Source organism: Chlamydotis macqueenii, chromosome Z (assembly GCF_036417535.1).
Source record: "Chlamydotis macqueenii isolate bChlMac1 chromosome Z, bChlMac1.mat, whole genome shotgun sequence".
Lineage (NCBI taxonomy): Eukaryota > Metazoa > Chordata > Aves > Otidiformes > Otididae > Chlamydotis > Chlamydotis macqueenii.
The window spans coordinates 20,156,183-20,176,607 of NC_141593.1; the positions used below are offsets into that span (position 1 = coordinate 20,156,183).

The 20,425-nt window shown below is 42.1% G+C and overlaps 2 protein-coding genes across 6 annotated transcripts in view; both read right to left on the minus strand.

The window, feature by feature from the left end:
- Positions 1–6,333, minus strand: part of ELOVL7 (ELOVL fatty acid elongase 7) — a 41,736-nt gene extending 35,403 nt beyond the window's left edge. Inside the window, exon 1 of one of the 2 annotated variants that reach the window (XM_086769803.1) lies at positions 6,300–6,333. The gene's annotated coding sequence lies outside the window, so the exon portion shown is untranslated. Of the gene's footprint in view, positions 1–1,185; positions 1,281–6,299 lie in introns of those variants that run through there. The other variant, XM_086769802.1, reaches the window with a different exon arrangement.
- Positions 5,359–20,425, minus strand: part of ERCC8 (ERCC excision repair 8, CSA ubiquitin ligase complex subunit) — a 51,142-nt gene continuing 36,075 nt past the window's right edge. Inside the window, exons 12-14 of one of the 4 annotated variants that reach the window (XR_015261382.1) lie at positions 8,031–8,095; positions 6,300–6,382; positions 5,359–5,704 (exon numbers count right to left, since the gene is read on the minus strand). The gene's annotated coding sequence lies outside the window, so the exon portion shown is untranslated. Of the gene's footprint in view, positions 5,705–6,142; positions 6,172–6,299; positions 6,383–6,462; positions 6,611–8,030; positions 8,096–20,425 lie in introns of those variants that run through there. The other 3 variants (XR_015261383.1, XR_015261384.1, XR_015261385.1) reach the window with 3 other exon arrangements.

Here is a 20,425-nt window from a genome sequence, read left to right on the forward strand (position 1 = left end):
GTGCAGGCAAAGAAATCAGTAAGAGTTGGTCTGCAGCCTTACTATGCCTTTGCAAGCATCACCCAATTCAGTGATGCCCAAAACCCAACAGAATTTATCAACGTATTTAAAATGTACTTACAAATAGAATATCATCATACTTACAACACTCAAACCACACACACAGGGCATTCCCAGCTGCGCAAAGCAAGTCCAAGAGACTGGCCCAATGGACCCTCATCAGCCACCCGCTTCCTCAGCTCACAGCCACAGTGGGGCTGCCAGTCCTTGGGGACAGACCTGCCACGCACAGACCCATCTCCGAGGAGGAGGAAGGCAGCAAGCCAGACAGCTGCCTCACTTTCAACTTGCTAGACAACCCCTGACGAGACATCACCCCTCCAGCCCTACATTTTAATATCATTGTCTCAAGGATGGGGGCCACACCTCTCCCCTGGCTGCCTCCAACCTTTGCCCCTGCAGAGAAAGAAGCCTCCCTTTATTGACACCCAGGACCACTCTTCTGTTCGGGGTGTGCGGGGGGCGGGGGGGGCGGCATTTTCAAGAATAAAATCCCTGACACAGTCTCCTGTGGAAGGTGGAGGCCATTCCTCACACCTCATCCGTGGTGCAACTTGTTCTTCAAGACAGGAAGATGAGCTCAGCGTGCGTGGGGCACAGCCAGAGGGTTTGGGGGAACGGGCACCATGGGGTGCAGGGCACACCATAGGGTTTGGGGGAATACGCGGTGCGGGGTGCGGCGCACAGAGAGAGGGCGTGGGGGAATAGGTACCGCGGGACACAGGGTGAGGGTTTGGGTGTGAGGCACAGCGAGGTGCAGGAAGGGACCCGGGATGCGGGTGCTGTCTGCAGTTTTGGGGTGCAGCCAGAGGAGGGAGCGGGAAGGGAAGTGGCACAGCGGGGCACAGCCGGGGCTCCGCGGGAGAGGCGCAGGGGGTGGGAGCGCAAGCAGCGAGTTTCGGGGGCAGGCTGGCAGGAAGCACCCCGTGCCCATCCCGCGCAGGGACGCCGTGGGCGCCCGTGCCCAACACCGCCCAACACCACCCCACGCCACCCTGAACTAAACTGCACCCCACCCCACCCCACCCCACCCCACTCCACACCGCGCGGCGGGCAGGCAAGGAAGGGCTGGCCCCCGGGGCTCCCCGCTCCCCGCAGTTTCCCGCTCCCGCCGGGACCACTCACACGGCAGCACCACAACCGCGCCTGCTCCCGCAGCCGCCAGGCACCGACTGCGGGCAGCGGCGGGGCTGGCGGGAGGGCGCGCGGGCGGGGGCGGCCCGGCCCCGCCCTCCCGGGCCTGGCCCCGCCCCCGGCCCTGAGTCACCGGCCCCGCCCGCCCCCTCCCACGGGGCCGCTCCGGGTCTCGGCGCCCCTGGCGCCCCGGGGGCGGGGGTCGAGGGCTTCCCCGGGCGCCCCCGGGGTCGCTCGTTGTCCCCAGCGCTCTCGGCTTCTTGGCGCCGCTCCGGCAACTCCAGCCGCGGCTGAGGGTGCGTGGCGATTCCTCGGTTTTAAAAAACCAAGCGCAACCGGTCCCCAAAAAGACTGCGGTGCTCCTCTCCCAGAAGCTGTGCAGGGTGACGGTAACACACACACACACACACACACACCCCCCCCCCCCCCATCTAGAGGAGGACGGGGCACAAGGAAAAGAGACGGGGAATTCCGAGCGTGTGAACAGGTGCGCTCAGGTTTGGCTGGGCGCCTCAATCCACGGAAAACTGTGAGTTACAGCTCTTTGACACGGTTAGCACGGACACAAAAGAAAGGGAAAAAAAACCACGGAACAGGGAGAGGGCATGAAGGCAAATCAAAGAAAAGAGGCAAACTCCTTTCACCATGTCCAGAAAAGCGCAAGATGAAGGGACTGAGCTGGTGCTGTGAAGTGAAGGTGCAGTCGCTGGGTGAGCGCAGGAGGGGCCTCTGAGTGAGGGCACAGCAAGAAGCTCAAACCAGAAGTTTGAGGCCACGAGAGGCAGAACCAGCACAGAATGCTTGTTATGAGTGGGGAAACACTACGAGAGACTGAAGAACAGGTGGTGGGACAGGGATGGAGAAACGCAGCTTGCAACAGAGATCCTGTGGAAACTCCGCATCACTGAGTGATTGATTAAGCTAGAGGTTGGGAGGAGGAAGACATTGAGCTTTTGGATTTGCTTTGTGCTCGTGTTGGAATGGTTAGGATTCTGACAGATGAAGAAATCCTCAGGCTTTTGAAAGGGGATCTTAATAAGATCACTGGGTTTGGCCAAAAAGGATATGTAGAAATATGATAATCCATTGAGCAATACTGTATGTCTCACCTAGGTGGGGAAAATCACAGAAAAGTATTAACACACCCCATTCCCCCACTCCCTCACTTTTCAGAAGTTGGAACCTTTTCTTTGATTTCTTGGTTCAAAACAATTTTTTCTAAGACATAAGCCAAGAAAAACCGTAAACAGACCTTATGAACAAGCACATCCCTGCTCAGATAGAGCCCTTGGGAGCCTTAAGACCAATAAGTCTCAACTTGTCCGGAGGGATGCGGCTAAGTGGCTCAGCAAGCAACTAATACTCCTCGTGTGTTGTAATATCTATTTTGCCATGCCCAATAGGGCTGCCTTGGCTGAGACAAAATGGGGCACTCTGGTACGTAACAATAAAAAGTAAGTAGGTCACCTGTAGACTTCAAGATGGAAGGCTGTTGTCATTAATGGAAAAAAATTGCCAGGTGCAAGCTTACACATTTGACACCAAGAGTGGCAACAACAGCTACTTCTCTCTTTGGAGCCCCGTAAAGAGAGTCGGTGGCCTCACCTTCCATGCACTTCAGGAGCAAAGGTAATTCAAATAATCAAGCAAGTCTGTGAGGGCTGGGAGAGGAGAGGAATAATGGTTTACCTGCTCATGGCAGGTAAATGATTAACGTGTAGCAGGGGAAAGGCAGGACGAAGGAGACAGCTGTGCCCTGCACACACAAAGCAAGCAGAGACACACAGGCAGTCAGAGGCGTTTACGCTGTGAAGGGGCAGCTAGCAGCAACCAGGTTTTCTCAGAGCTTAGCATGTGAAAGATGCACGGGAGATTTACTGTGAATTTTAGAAAGCTTTTATGTTTCCTACATTCACCATCCAAGAGCAGGGAAAGAGAGAAATGAAAGTAGACACTGGAGACAGCTCTCTGAATTTTACAAGATGCTGAAGACTTAACTCCTGGACTACACTGAATGAAGAACTGTGCTTGCCATGTGTACTTGTCACAGAGGGAGTGATGCTGTTCACTTGTAAAACAGAAGCAACAGTGAACTTTATAAACAATTAACAGAGTTTAATGGTAAATGTGACAGCGGTTTAACAAGATTCAATGGCAAGGCACACTTGATTATTTCCTGTATAGAGGACAGAGTCAGAAAAAACTGTCAGGGAGACCCTCCTGTTGAGTGACAAGGTTTGGAAAAGACACCCTTGCTTTCTAAACTGCTTCTCAGAGAGGAGTCATGTGTGGCTGGATCCAATCCAACCGTTGGCTTGACCAACGGTTTATGTCTAAAGGATTACATGTGCACAATCAATCCTTTATATCACTTAGCTAAGATTTAAAAGTTTAGCATGCTATTAGTCACTTACCGTGGAGCTGTTGTGGCAAGGAATCTCTCAGCTTCGAGGCCTAACCTCGAGAGGCGTCCCTACCCAAGGGGAGACCCTGACGAGCAGCCCGCTGCCATGCAGGAGACCTCAGCGGGCCCTGGGTTGCCCCTGATTTATAGAGGAAGATGATTGACTAATAGGCATATTATAGTCATATTTGTGTGTGAGCAAGAAGTCTGGGCTACTCTTCTGGACAGCCCTTGGCTACCATGTTGCCATCCATCCCCCAAAGTTCAGCTTCAGCTGGATGCAGCCATCACAAGCCCCACTGGTCGTCATGGCTTAAGCAGAGGTGAGGGGAGCACACTGCCACAATGCTGCTAACAAATGCTTTCCCTTATTTAGCAAAATAAGGGAATTTTGCCTTACTAGAATCCAAATTTCTCCGAGACAAAATTGCCTTACTAGAATCCAAATAGCTCAGATCCTACTTTTCTACCGACTGACATTCTGTTGATGAGATGTGTTTTAAGAGTCTTTTAGAGACAAGCACTCTCTAGAACTGTATTTGAAGCCTGAAGGGCTAACAGCAGGCGAATCGCAGGCACCCCTCCCTAGTGCACCCACAGCATTAGGAGCTTTTGCTGAAACAGGAACAGTTGTAACCAAGCCAGGAAGTCACCCAAAGAACACCAACAGGTATCTGCATACCAGTCTTGAAGAGATGCAGACTTGACCCTTATCTTGTTTGCAAGCTTTGCTTTCCTAGAGAACATCTGGTTTGCTTGTGCACCTGTACTGGTGTTCTTGCCAAACCTGTCCCAGGCGGGCTCTGTTGCAAGTAGCCTGTATCCCACAGGCAGAGCATGTTGCTGCGTTTGGTGGCTGGAGACACAAGGTCGCTCCTTGGCCCTTCTCATTTTTCGGTTGCAGCTACTTTCAGACTTTGCATACTGCTTACTGCTGAAAAAGAATGTTTTTTTCTAGCTAATCCTCTGAGTGGGAACAGTGTCCTTTGTGTGGCTGAGGCATTTCTGAACATTGCTCTACCTAGGTCTGTTCTGGAGAGCCATGCGTGGGTCCTTGTGTAATGCTGATGGTGACCTTCCAGGAGCAGTTTCCAAATGGCAGAGAAATTCCCCCTCAGACATGTATCATCACTTTTGCTGTAGCACAAGATGAGAAGGCGACACAGTCCTGTTCATCTGTCTGTGGATGAGCTGAGTTGTGCAAGGAGGTTTCCCCCCTCTCTCTGTAGACGTACACTGGAGGTAACTGTGCAGAAGTGAGCAGCTGCTGCTGGTTTTGCATGGTTTCTTGACAGCATGAACCCACCGCGAGTTACTGCAGTGTTGTCACATCAGCTCTGTTTCAACAGTTGCTCAGCTACGTGCTGAGCTCCAGTTTTGCCATTTGAACAATAAAGAATTTGATAAATTCTTGCAAATGTGACAAAGAGATTTAGATAGGGAACTTTCCATGTAAATCCACATATCTCAAGTAACAGTATTAAAATTGTAGAATCATAGAATAGTTTAGGTTGGAATGGAGCTACCATGAAAAATGGGTTTACTATTATGCAGCTGAGACTGGTGCTAGGCAAGAGTGAGGAAAGGTGCTCCAAAAGTAGGGTGAAAAATGGCTATTGCAAAAGTAGAAGCAATAAACTCAAGTGTACAAAAAATATCTTTAAAGGGGCTGTTTAACAGAGGTAGTCTCATGGTGTCATATATATGATATACATGTGAGATATATACATTCTGTTATATATGTATGTATTTTAAAGTTTATATATAAGGTGTATACATTATAGACCCAGATACACATATATAATATACTGCCCACATAAATATACATATAATGCATATACACACATATTATATAACGCAATTTATTATATACACACTGTGCTTCTCAAATGAAAACTGGTAGTGACACACCTCTTCAGAGAGTTTTGCTTAAATGCAGGCTGACTGCAACTTATTTTATGCCAGGAAGGAGAAGTAGATCACCTGCAAAAAGTGCGTTGCAGTCAGCCAAAGAATGTAATGAGAAAACCAAACACACTTGGCCAGCCTATTCCCCAAAATTGTAATCTTGCATCACCAGATTTTTCATATTAATCTCTCCCATCTCTGAAAACAACACATGAAAAAAGAGCTAACTTCACTAACATTATGAATGTAATCTCCAATTTAAAAATGTATAAATGTCAAGGTTTAAAGGCTCGTTCCCCAGTGTGGATAACCATGGAATGAATGCTCCAAGCACTTTCCATGATACTGCAGGAAGTGGCTGTTCTGAAGCCCACAGCATCTTACAGCTTTTCACAGCTGAGAACTCTAATTCAGATGCTATCTACCAACTGTTTTGTTATACAAAATGTATAGCTAAATCTTTCTGAAGTCAAATTGTAGCTGTATGTGTTATTGACAGTGATGGTAGCAAATATTTTATTCTGTAGGACCTCACAGAGAGGAAGCTAAAGGAAGTAGTAATATTTTCAGGATGCTCGAGGTTTGTCGGGTCTGTTTGTTGTACCTAGGCCACAACATTATGCCATAATCACAGCCTTATCCGTGAGCTGGGTCCATAAACATGTCTGGAAAAATAAGTTCCTTTTAGAGAGCAATGCTGCACGACTGCAAGAACATTCTGACATGCATCATTAAAAAAAAAATGGAAACAAAAAACATCAGCGAAGAAGTGAATGCTAACTCTGCAGAGTACCTGTGCTGTGCTCGATCGGCTTTAGCTGGCCAAACTGGTGGGCACAGGAGTATCATGGTGCAATACGCCAGGAAGGTGCAAAGCTGTAAGAAGATCAGTAGCAGTAAGCTATGAGTACAAACTACACCACCTCTAAATCAGAGTAATTAGTGAGGATTTTTACCTGATATAAAGTTTGTTTTGTGCTGTTAGAAGCAAGTGAGTTAATTAGGCAAGCTGAAGAGAAACCAGTACAGCCTCGGGAAACTCTTTGGTGCTAGTGAAGACTTAGCTGTGTGTGTCACCGCAGCATGCCACGTCCTGCAGAACATCTGCAAGGAGAAGAGTAAGATCTTTCTCAGGTGTGGGCTTGAGTAGCTGCTGATTTGTTTTTTGTCTGAACATAAAAGTGACAGCTTCTTTATCCAAGCAGCATGCCACGACACAGAGATATGTCAACAACTCTCCTGCATCATTTTCCTATTCCCTGGCTAGTGAAAAGACCACGCTCTGGGAGTGGTGCCTTGTTCCCTGAACAGGAGAGACAGGGATGCCTGTCAAAGAGTGCTCCCCTTGCTGTGTTCAGTGTCCATGCAAAAGCTTCAACAAATTTTGCCACTCTTCAAACATTTTGCTGTGAGAATGCATTAGAAAGATGGTACAGCTGGGTTAAGGAGTGAGAAGAGACCTTCAAACCAGAGCCCTTGAATTGTTTCATACGCAGGCAGCCAGGGCTCGGGAGATAACTTGTGAGTATCACAGTGAGAAATGGACATCTACACAACTTTTGAGTAAGCCATCGAAAGCCCACCTCCCCCTCTTCAAAAAACAACCGTCTATTTTTTTTCTCCTGTCTCGTATTTCTCATGTCACAAGAATTTCTATGAATGCTGCTAAATTGCAGAGCCTTGCTAACAGCAGCGCAGCTTCTCTTTCCTTCCTCTGCCAATCTCTGATATGAACAAAAACAAAGGACCAGAAAAGGGAGCTTTTCCATTAATTACGACAAATCCACAGTCTATTCTGCCTTGACAGATATGCCAGTACTTCTAGGATGCAAAACTAGAGCAAAATAATACCAAGAAATTACTTTCCAAAACTGATTCTTGGTCACACTACATGTACTAGTTAACAATGCATTGTGGAAACCTAAGTCTTTAGTGGTTTTTTTTTTTTTTAATTTTTATAAAACTTTCTGCAGATGGGATTGGGAAGAAGAGCAGGAAAATAAAAGGAAAGAAATGGATAAGCAAAAGGGAAAGAGATATTCAGCACCATTTCTATGAATGTGTTACACCTTTCCCTAGTTGAGATTCTCTCCTGATTTCAGACAAATCAAGCTCTCTTTGTCCCTGTTCTCCCCACAACGGTAACGTTACCTGTGTTTGGTACACAGGTCACAGAATTATTTAATAAGTTACTGTGAAACTGAAGATACCCACTCATGCTCAAGGAAAGGTAAAACATGGAAAAATAGCCTTGTGGCAGACATGCTTTTCAAGACACTCAGAAAAGGAGCAGTAGGCAAGATACATTTCAAATGGGTAAAAATAAGCGCTGCCACTTTCCTAATAAGGGCTCCAATAAAATCAGAAAAAACTAACGGATTAAATGTAAGAACTTGTTAATTTAGATACATGTTCAGATAAGATGCTAAGAAGAATAGGCTGTGAATGTCAACAAATGTTGAATCTTGTGGAGATAGCGGAGTCTTTGTATTTCATACTGTGTTATCATAGCTAGGTTACGTACATTAACAGGTTGTTTTGAAACTGAGCCTCTTCACTGTCAATACAAGACCTGTGAGGCAACAATTCCTGAAAAAGAAATCCGATAAGCTAATTACCAATCAATCAATCAAACAGAAATCTGTACTACATTTCATAGCTAATTACACTTCTTCTGTGGTCTCTCACACCTATAGTACTACCACAGATCAAGTATTTTAATTTAGGCTTTTGAAATTAAGAAAAAGGGACAAATGACAAAAAAAACCAAAATCCCCTAAAACACCCACAAATGACAAAACCCCAAAACCACTCAAACAAACAACAAAAATTTTCTTCACTTATGTATTTGCTTTTCTAGAAATATTTGGAAAAGTCATTAAGGACATCTTCCATTGTCACACTTCTATATATGGAAATATGGACACCCAATGGCTTTCCTTTATGAAAGGATGCACTGTGCAGGTCTGCAGTTACATCCAAAACCTATTAGAGTCACCATCTCACTCACGGTCTCACAGTGCATATTCAAATGGTGCAGGTGTGCTACAAAGTAGAGGTGGCAGTCATGAAGAAAATGTTGGGGAGTCACAGATCTGATATAATCTGAGGAGTGAGAGAGCACCATCTGCCACTGTCAGTAGAAAGCCTGTTTATGCTTCTCTTTGGAGTGAGGTTGGTGGAGACACCAACCAAAGGAGTTAAATCAACTAGCTGCATGGTAAGATTTCACAAGGACTAACCTGCAACATCTTAAAGATATTTTTTCCTAAGACAGGTTACAGTCTTTGAGTCCCTACAAATAATGGGCTGAAACTGTGCAGGAGAGATAGCAAATGAGGGAAAATTTGTACAAAATAAACTTTTGGAGTAAGCTAAGTAACAGTTTCCTGTAGACACACTACCCTTACAGAAATCAGACATCGATGGCAGCAAGGCTGCCAGCTTGATCTTTTTCCTCTATTATTTTGGGGAAACGTTTTTAAGGAACCAAGGTTCTACCAGAGAATATGCTCAGTTGTCTCAAGAGTTACTTTCTAAAGAAAATTAAAACTATCAACACCCTAAATGCTGGCTATGTGCTGCACCCTGAAGAAGAACAACGCTGAGGGAGTAAAGCAGCTGAATAAGCCTTAGTTTTCTGCTTATTGACAGCATTCCCTTCATGATTGATCCCCATCTTAGTTATGTCAGTGAGAATTTGGAGCAAGTTCATTGGTTCAGACAATTTTCATAAACTCTATAATAATTATCAGCAAAAATTTTCCAAGAATTGGAGTTATTATGTATTTTGATCCAGAAGAATGGTTGAAAATATAAGTGATACACTTTCATTGCAGATAAGCATAAGGAAGACCAGTAACTAGCTCTGGTATTTCTTAATTCAGACACCTAACCTTGAAGCTGTAGGAAATCACTTTTTCCCAGTAAGAAGTGCAGCAGTCAATGCAGTGAGCCTCTCCGTTCAGTTATCCATTTGCCCAGTGCAAAAGCCTGGGAAGATCACAGCTCCATTACCCTAGGGTGGTCGTTTCAGCTCGCGGGGGATGATGCAGATTCCACCTCACAGTATTGTTACTGAAACAACTATACCCCCAAGCCCTTTCCTGCTCCGTTTTGCACATGGTCTTCCCCTTCCTCTCAGACCAGTTCATGCTGTTTAAACAGGCATGAAGAATATACTCCTTTCTTGCATCTTCTCTTTTTGGTACCTTTCACATTGTTTCCAGGGGGTAGCAGAGAGCCCACAATCTGAGTTTTAAGACTTCAACAAAAAAAACCCCTGAAAATAAAATCACATGCACAAATAGCTAAGCTGTGCTCAATAGTTCTCATTCACTTACATGAGTCTATCCCTAGTCCTCTCCAAACAAAAAATTCCATTCCTTTCTACACACTCCTGACCAGCTAGCACAGACATGCATACACATCAGTACATTTTCCTCCCTGAGAAAGAAGGCAGACAATCTTAGAGTATAACAGAAACTTTTATTCAAAGCATTACTTCTTGTATCCTTCTTATCTTTAACATTTACAATGAAATCTGACATTTTTACAGGAAGCACCTGAGCCACCACCATGTACCAGCAAGATAACACATGCCTTCCCATTGTGATTAAAGTTCTCTTTCTAAAGAAGGACATACACTTACATTACTACCACAACAGTTCATATAAACACACCTGAACTTCTTTTATTCTTCCCAGCTCAAGTGTCTATGGTAGCATAACCACAGCAGCAGCAAAATCAGAGCAAGTGACTAAAGCTTCCTGGAGGGCTGAGTAAATGCTGTTCAGACTGCTGAGCCCACCCGAGCTGAGCTGGTCTTTATTGGTACCATGGCAGAAGTGGAGAGGAGAGGAGGGGAGAGGAGAGGAGCTGATCCCATAAGGGTATCAAAGAATTGCCTCGGCTGTTGATGAGCTGGGCATCACCTCTTTTTGGTGATTTTACAGCACAGCTTTATTAGTGCCTCATGGAAAAAAGCTCTGTGCACCCCTTTCCAAGCCAACAGAGATGAATTTTTACTGCCATGCTATCCTTGATCTTCCAGGCAGCCATGAGAGCGTCTTTTAAGCAGACACTACTAAGCAGCACTACTGCTGATACAGATGTAACATGCTTACAGAGACGGGCTAAGTAGTCCAATTTTTTTATAAAGTTCTTGAAACTCCTTTATTACTACTCACCATAAATGTCACTTGCAGTAGTTCAGAACAATGAGTTTTGCAGATAGAGATGTCTTCTTTATGTGTCTAAAGGAGGACAGCAGAGCTATCTAACCATGAGGCTGAAGGCAAGGCTTAAAGATACGAATACTAACTTGACTGGAAGAACAGTCTATCTTGGAGAATCTGCTGTGAAACCTAAAGTGTTCTGTGAAGGAGTCTAAGGCCAGTATGGAAGGAAGGTGGGGAAAAACCCACCAAACAAACCAGTGAAACTTTTAGTCTGAACTCAGTAAATCAAATGGTTTCTTCCAAATAAAAGATCACTGTCTTCCTATTCCAGCTGAGAAATTAGACTTGCCAGTGAGAGACTTCAAATGCAGCAGGGTATGTTGTTGCTACAGGGTATATCCCAGGCCTATATTCCCGCCAAGGACACTGTCCCAGGCAGACTCCTGTCATCTTCAATAGCTGCATCTGGGGACATATTAGGCAACTGCATGAAACAGCATTATGGGTTACAGTATGCTTCATATTAGGTGTTGTCATTCTTTCTCTCCTCCTGCTATTTCTTTACTGTTGGGGCTGAGAATCTAAATAGGTCAAGAGTAAAAGGTGGAAGTGGGAATGTCGCTTCATATCAGATTGCAGAGCATTATTTGACTCTTAGGTGCAGGTGGGAGCTGAGAAAAAAAATTCTTTTAATTGTACTTGTTTTCATATCTCCACCCATTTTGGCATGCCTTTACATTCACTCTAGGGTAGCCACAGGCAAAGTAATGAGTTATAAAAACAGGTTAAACAGAGATTGGCTGAGATTAATGCAACTCTTCACAGCATGTGGAATCTTATTTAAAGATCCCAGTGTTTCAAAAGAAAGCTTACACTTCCTTGGTTGTTAAGCTTCAATTAATTGTTACCTCTGTATTAGTCTACAGCATGTTACTATGGAATAATACATGGTCTGATGTTCTTCAGCTGGAGAAATTCTTGGGGCTAAATCTTCAGTGAAGTTTGCAAGACCTACATTCATAGACCAGTTTTGCACCTGAGGTAGTTTTCTCTGTGCATGTGATAGCCACAAACACAGAAAACAATGATTTTTAGAGCACAGGAAGAATTCTGTATTCTTAGAAGCCAATAGTTTCTCTTCAAAATTTAATCACTGGATAGTAAAACTGAGTATTAACAGAGGCTACTGGTCTTTTTCTGTGATTCTACAATGGCTTCTCAAGTATTTCTAAAGAATACTCTGATGCTTTCTCCTCACTCTTTTTCCTTCCTGACAACTATTGTCTTATCCAGAGACTTGCAGTGGTTGAGGTAAGCAGTTATTATACTTTTTGTGCTCACCTTTTCTACTGAGAGATATAGTAAGAGGACAGAATGGAAATTTTAAACTTGTGTCAAGGTTTTCAGAGGCATTTCAGGCTCTTGTCTTCTAGCCTGCTCTTGGCTTCATCTTGGTCTTTATTGTTTATAATGAGTTCTACATACATGAAAAATCTCAAAGGCTACACAAGCTACTATATATGAATGCAGCTGTAATCTCTCTCAGCAGATATCATGTCATTGTGACACAAAGAAAGGACTGAGTTACTTACTATTGCTTACTATTCTTTCTTATCATTTTTAAGGCTAGTTGTCTCTCAGTCATGTACTGAAGACGAGGAAAAAGAAATTACCCCCAAGCATCTTTGTTTCTTCTGGTGGCAGTATTTTCATATACAAAGCCATACGGGAATTAGTGCTCTTTGTCAGGATGTGCCCCCTAATCCTTCTGGTCTAATATTCTGTAAATCACAGAGAATACTGAAGTAAATAATACTACATACTACCAGTTAATGTAATAAAAACAACAAAAATCCAATTAAAAATAAATAATTCAGAAAAGCCAACAAAATCCCTTTCTCCTACTTTCTTTTTGGTTGTCAGTTGGGTTAGGTCTTGTCCTAGGATGTTTGATCTTTGATTCTGTTAGAGGATCTAGACTCTTCCAAATCACAGATGAATTTATAATAAAACTAATTACTTATATTTTTAAGACAGAAATTGAAAAGCAATTTGAAATTTCACCAAAAGGAATTTCACAGTGTAGTCTGCCTTATGCTCTTTCTTAAAAAATAGTTTAGCTAATTCACTCTAAACAGTGAAATGGCTTCTACCGTGATTTTATGGTGAGGCGGAAACAAATATTTCAGTATCACTAAAAAGAGACTAAGCAAAATGCTGTGTAGGAAACCTCTCACTAACATTGGAAACTGCTTTTTATCACTTTGTATAAAGGAAAGGTCCAAATATCTTTTAATCTTATAGGGAAATCCAGGTAAAATTGTAAAATTTTGAGCATTTAGACCATATTTGGTCCCTGAATTCAACATGAGTGTAGATACCTTTTGAGAAACTCCTACCAGTGCCATAGCATTGAGTTTTCTTATCTGAAGCATATTGTGTGCTCTAAAATAGTAATCTTAGAGCTTTGCTTTTCCGGCTACATGTACACATCATCCTCTCCAAAAAGCCCTTTTTTTTTTTGTTTGATGTCCCTCACCTGGGCCTGATTTGCTGCTTTTATCCTTTTTCCTCTGTGCACAAGCACATGTGCAACCCTCCTCTCTTCAACTCTGAAAGCACCCAAGCCACTCTCAGAAAACTCACTAGAAAGCTTTATCAGAATAAAAATCTCCAACAAATTGTGCCACTGAAAGATAGGTTTCTACACTTGCTCGCTTGCAATTAGAGGTGTTCATGGCTCCCCATCCATGGATACAATATTAGCCTGCATTTCTGTATTTTCCACATAGGACCTGAGCTTGTATTTCTATCAACCTGTTAAGTGTGAACAAGCTATTGAAGCATTACTAATAGCTGACTTTCAGAATGCAGCAGGCTGGAGTCAAGTGTCAGGGAAATGTGTGCTTTTCCACATATACTTTAATGGTTAATCTTTAACAGTTAAAAGGCTTTTAGGTTAGAGTTACTAAGAAAATACACTATTTTTCCAAACAGGCTACAAAGAAAGGTGGGGAGGATGAGAATGGTCTAAGCAGTATGAAAGGGAGATGGATTAGACCGAAAAATAAGAGGTAAACAACCCAACTAGAAAAAGCAGGGGAGTTTCCCTACAAACTCCTTCCATTATATTGGATTTGTTTTTAAGACTCTGCCAAGATATAGCAAGATTTTCATGCATGGAAAGTAAAGAAACAATCCAGTTCTGCACCAGAGCTTTCCCTCCTGAGAAGAGGTGAGGCAAAGTTAATTTTAACCATTTTGAACTCCCTCACCCAGTTGCCAAGGACATCCCTGTACCTGTTTGGCCTGTCTTTAAATTAACAGCCTTGAGGGACTCAAACGCTACAGACTCTGGTGGCTGCTGTGGTGCAACCCAGGCAGGCAGAGATGGTGGACACACAAACAGGGCTCTTTCTGCTGACTGTCCCTGGCTTTGTCATCTCTGGTAATGGCTTTGTCTTCTTGAATAGGTGATAGCTCTGAGCGGAATAACATTGGGTGGATTTGGAATAATGCAGAATATCTACTGTAATGCAGATTTCTGCAGAGTCTAATCAAGGAAACCCTCTCTGCTTTGTGCAGTATGAGCTCAGGTTTTATAAGATTTGAGAGAACTCTTGTTTTCCTTAAAGCAGTTTTGATAACAGCTTTTAACAAAGTTAAGCATCTCTGCAAGGCACTGTAATCGATGTACCTCAGATATCCTCTTTATTTCTTGGTTAATTATTGTAATAATTTAGAATATACTTATGGGTGTAATAAAACACTGTTTTGTTTTTCTGCTAATGTTAGATGAAGGTTTACTCCTATATTAAACCATCCATATGTTTAATATACCTGTGTTATAGTATCAAGTGATCTGAGTCCTGATACAACGAAAGGATTAAAGCTTTAAGACAGTAGGAAGGAAGAGGAGAGGTTGATGTGATCATGCAAAAGAAGCAAGGTCTAATGTTTGTCAGCTATGGTCTGTTGTCCATTTTCTGAATTAGTGACACCTGAAACAATGGGACAGCATGGGATGCAGCTGAAAGCACAATGCAGAAACATCTCATGAATATTTAAGAGGTAACCATAAACAAATATCTGACTCCTTTTCTAAAGATATGGTGAGAGGAGTCTTGAAATCCAGTGTGACTGAAAAATTACAACTGGGGTATACCAGCTTGGAGTAAGGAAGTAAAAAGGGTAGAGATAGTTGCTGGAAGAGTAAATGAATGAAGCTTACTCAGGCAGGCTAGGTAAGAATTATGAAATGTATTGAAAAGAAAGAAAACTGATTTGAAGCGAAGGTGATACATAGGGAGAATAAAAGCAAAGGTAAAAAGAAGGTAGAAAAGCAAAGCTTAAAGGAAAATAGCAAAAAAATAGAAAAAAAAAATCTTTCCAAAAAGAAAATCTTAGCACATGAGCTATCTTAAAATTTGTGGCACCTTTCCTTATATAGGTGGCAGATTGGAAATGTGGGAGTAAGTGAGGAGGAAACCATCAAGTTGGGAGTTGAGGGAATTAAAGTTCGTGGACTCTTGGCACAAAAAAAAAAAAGGTTAGACAAGATTTTATGAATAGTTATACAGGAAAAAGTGGTAAAATCTCAAGGCTGAATGAAGCAGAGCTTGCAGCTCTGTATCGTGGAGGCTGCTGGTCTTAGATACGGTAACAGGAGACAAGGCAGTGAGAACATTTTAAGAGAAATTAGGTAATTCAGTTCGGATTAGTGAAATGGCATTTAAGAAATGATGAGGAGAAAGGCAGAATTTGGGTGAATTCGGGTGAAGAAAGATCATGGAGAAGTAGCATCTACAAATGAGGATAAACAACAAAGCTGGCAGTTGTTTTGTATTGCACAGTTATAAAACTGAGAAATACTTTAATATGGCAGTTAGTAGTGCTGCTGATTTTCAAAGACTTCTGCAATACTTCAGCTGTACTTTTATATGATGAAATATCTTTTTAGATAACTTTTACATGTTATTTAAAACATTTATGTTATTGAACATTTAAATGATCACTTTTGTTAATGACTAAGATTTTAAGAAGCTGCAGGTGACTGGGGAAAATAATGATGAACATAGGTCAATTATAAAATGAAAATAATATTTAAATAACAGGTTTTCAGCACAAGTCTTTTCTGAAGACTTTAACGAACAAATGCTGCAAGTGTGGGAACTAATGAGCTCTTCTTCGTAGAAAAATATTGCACTAGGTCCAAGTGAGTTAACAGCTACTGCTAGTCCAGAAACTGCACGTATATGTTAACAAGGGGTTACAAAAAAGCTAATGAAACCTCTCTCCCATTTTCTTTATTCTGTGGGTATAGTTCTGCTCTGTCATAGCCAATTGGCTTTCAGATGAAAGCTCTCATGTTCTTCTGCACAAAACACTATCTGAAGCGGCAAACCACTATATGCACTAAGTACATAGCCATGCCAGCCAAATGGAAATGAAGAAGGTGGGGGACAGGGCAAAGAACTGCCGAGGGAGGTTGGGTGATATTTCAAAAGCAAACAGAACTAGCAATTTTAAGCAGAAGAGCTTGATGAGTAATACTGGATCAGTAAAAATTGAGGACCTTCAGTGTAGAGACAGGCCAGGATTAAGTCCTGGCTTGGAGGGCTGTGTGTGGGCATGGCTGTGTGCAGCAGAGAAAGGAAATGCAAATCAACAGCAATGATTATGAACAGCCTGCTGGGGACAGAGGGAGAGGAGGCAGGAGTTGGGGACCATGAAAGATTTGTGTTTAATTGACCCTAGGTAAAGCAATGGAGATAGAGGGAAGATGGTGCAGTGTGAAAGCCATTGCTTTCACAGCTCTCAGGCACTGGCCCATGTGGAGCAGGCTCTTCACCTCTTCAGGAGATGAGGTGCCACAGAAGTGAGCACTGGCCTTGGTGATACACCACTACAGCATGGAGGACTGTTGAACACACACACTCTGTGTGTCTTGGAGCACAAGCAGGGCTCTACCTTCTCTTCTATAAACTAGAATGGCTCCTTTGTTTCCTTTCTCCATTTTTCTTGTGGAGTCAAGCTTAACTCTTGAGCAGTCTTGTGAACTACTGGACCACTTTCCACTCTTTGACTTGCATCCTTTTTCCTCTCTCTGTCAACAAAAAAAACTTTGCTGGCACAGTTTTCAAGGCCACTGGAATATGTAATAAGCCTTCCTACTGATACGTAGGATGATGTACCAGTTAGACCTTATACATGTTTAGGGCACACAGAGCAAGCCTCCTGAAGTACTGAAACCTATAATTCAACACAGGGGAATTCTGCTAAGCAGCACTATAATTCTTATAACCCAGAATTCTGCATGTCTCACAGGTATTTACATTTAATATAGTAACCCATCACGGAGTGTTATGTAAATTATTTTGATATACTTAATTACTCAATCTAAACTTTAAGAGTTATCCATAGTGGCAGAACAAGATGAAGCAGCTGTTTCAAACATTCATTAAGGCCCTCAGGTATATTAGCTGTCTGCAAAACAATTAAATGTTCTGGAAACTTTCTTCATAGGCAATGATGAATAGCATTCAGATGGCAAAGTTCCATGAAACTCTAAAGAAGCTTTTTTTTTTTCTTTAGAAAAGAATGAGAATGAGAATGTGCCCTGAGAATGTGCAAGACAGTCCAAGTAAGTGCCAAATGTGACCAATTCCCACAGAAGCTGTGCAGGAGAATGCTCAGTATAAGGCTCCTGTTGGACTAGTGGCAGTGTAAAACCACAGAACAGCATCAGACCATTTGGATACTTAAGATGATTACCTTCAACTCACGTAGGCCATAACGCATGATTCAGGTACAAAAATACATTCTCTGGACCACATACTCCACCTGGCAGAACTAGGGATGGACAAAAGAAAAAAAGCTCAATTCAAATCTGCTATTTTATAAAGTCCCAAAACATTTTTTTCATGTTTGCTAGCATGAGAATCCAAATCAGCTGATTTCCTGAGGTGTTACAGAACAGTGTAGGAGGCAATAGAAACAGTAATGAAATGTTGAGCAATGTGAGACACTCCCTACTGTCTGCCACAAAACATGAGAACTTGATATTCTTACCACACACCTACTGTTTGCTGTATCTTTTATCACAGCAAACACGGGCTCCCCAAACTGCTGCATTTGTTGTGCCCTGTTGACAAAGCATATCTACAGAAAACAGGAAATAAGCACATTAACATAGCTACAAGAAAGTCTAGCCATGGCAGAATTAAGCTCCATAGAGGTGGATTGATGCAACATCCCAGCAAGGTGTATCTGCCTGTGGGGGGGTTGCTCACGTAAGCTAGAGTTCACATCTCTGCATTATGCTGCTGCCTGCAGAACAGATGTACCCTAAGTCAGAGGAAAGGATTATCTTTTTTTCTCATCCTTTTTCACAGGCTACCCACCTTTCTTAAAAAGGCACTGACAGATTAAATATCCACCATGCAGAACAAGATAGATTTGTGTGGAGGAAAGTAAAACATTGCAGGCAGGTGCTAATAGCTACAGTTCCTTAGGAGGCCATCCTGAACTACTAGCAGAGAGGATTAAGAGTAAACTTTAAATTTTAAATACAAATGGAACTGGCTGGCTACCAAATTTAAGTTTATTCTTGACCAATAATCTCCAGCAAGAGCATAATGTATTTCTTAATTTATTATGAATATGTTTTTTGAGCCATTCTAAAATATAATTCCAAATTTTCTTAGAATATCTTAATAGTAGGTCTTAGCCTGTTGGAGGCTAAGATCTGTAACCACTATAAAGCAAGTTAAATAAATGCTTCGCAGTGAATAGAAAAGTAAAATGCTCAGTATCTTTCAAATGTGTCTTCTAAGAATAGCAAAAAATGTTTTAATAACCCCCCTTTTCTCTGCCTTCCACATTAATCTATTTTGTATTAAACAAAGGCATATTATTTTTGTGTTGCTGAATAAATGACCCTATTCTTGCTTAAATATGTTACTCTAGTTTACAAACATATGGCTGTAAAAATAACTAGTTGGACTGATTCAAACTGCTGATTTTAATCTCCAGTTTGGCATGAGGAAATTTACTATAAAACCTGTTTAGGATTGCAGATACACCTCTGTCCCACAGCTGCAAGAAAAGGGTGGGTTTGTAATCTTCCATGTGTACAGACCTCAGTAACTGACTGAAAGCGTCCTTAGCACAAAGCTAAAATGCATAACTAAAAATATCCTGTTTTCTTTCTGCCTTAATTTAAAAGCAAATGGTGGTAAAATTAAAAACAAAGCTGTATGCCTATGCAATTAAAAATTATTTCATAGTTAAATAGAAAGTTGTCTTAATAGCCCCAAATATTTTTTTCAATGCTCTCAGGTTTGGTGGATTTTGGCAGGACTGCAGTTTGTTAAGAGTTGCCAGCGCCGTGGATGACATCAGTTAGCTGTCATCTGGGCAGAATGTGTGGGCTGGTGGGTAAGGCTGACTACACAGCACACAGATATGATTAGAAGAGATGAAGCTGTGGGGAGTAGTTATGCACCTGCCTGAATTCCTGGCTGCTCAGTCATCCCTTTTATCCTCCATTCCCACTGTTTTTATAAAACAGATTAAAAGAAAACAAAAACAAAAGGAGGATGGAAGAAGGCACGTCCATTTCATAACTCAGCTTTAACCACACAAAAGGAGTTTACTGATACCTTTTACATACTTTTGTTTAGTTGGATATTATAAGCATTAACTGCTGTCCACTGAAACAAATATACTGCCTTCAAGAACATCTCTCAGGAGTCAAAACCTCAGCACACATTTTAGTGGCTAAGCACATGGCCAATAACACTCAAGCTCTCTTTCTTTATGGACTACTTTGACTAAGTTAGTTCCTACATTTTAAATGCCAAAAAAATGTTTCTGGACAGTTCCTGTGGTTCAGCTGATATGCCCATAACTTGACTATGTATCTCAAACTTCACTTGTACTAAGCTAACAGTAGGCAGTTCACTAAGCCTGCGTGCACTGAAGAGCTTACAATTCTGAACTGTATGCACTAGACCTTTACCTCCATTAAAAAAATGTGGTAAGAAGAAAACAGAGAACTATCCTCCAGTGATGCCAAAGCAGTGGTATTTTAAATATATTTATATCTTGTGTGCCATATACAGATGTGTGCGTATACATATATATCTCTGTATAGCCATTCAAGGTAGGATAAGGACTATAACACAAGGGTAAACATAAGGGAAAAAAAAAATCTATCTGTCAATTCTGTTGATTTTCCCAAATCTAGTAACTTTTCAGATTTACAGTGGCAGGGGTCTCAAATTGTGTGCCCTAAACTGACTAAGCATATGAGGAGCTCATTCTTGATAAAAAAACCCTCAAATATCTTGTGCAGTGAGAAGCCTGGCCTGACTACAAATCCAAACAATGCAGAAAAAGGTGGCGAAGAGATCACTAAATTTTTAGCCTTGTCACCCGCTGTGTGGGAGTGAGTATACCTGGGATATGGAAAAGGGCAAAGGGAGGTAAGCATGTGGTATTAACTTGTTCTTCTCAATACCTGGGAGTTAAATCATATTTAAATTCTCATATGCTAATATTTTCTTCCAGGTCTATGTACACGAGGAAGAAAAGAACCAGTTTTTTGCTTGGATGTCTTAATACCAGATTCTTTCTGAGTACCAGAACCTAGACACGAATAATCAGAGTCCTATCTTACTGTCTCTACAGAACTCAACTTTCACTCAAATTGAAGGAGGCTTGTCTTAGGTTCTCT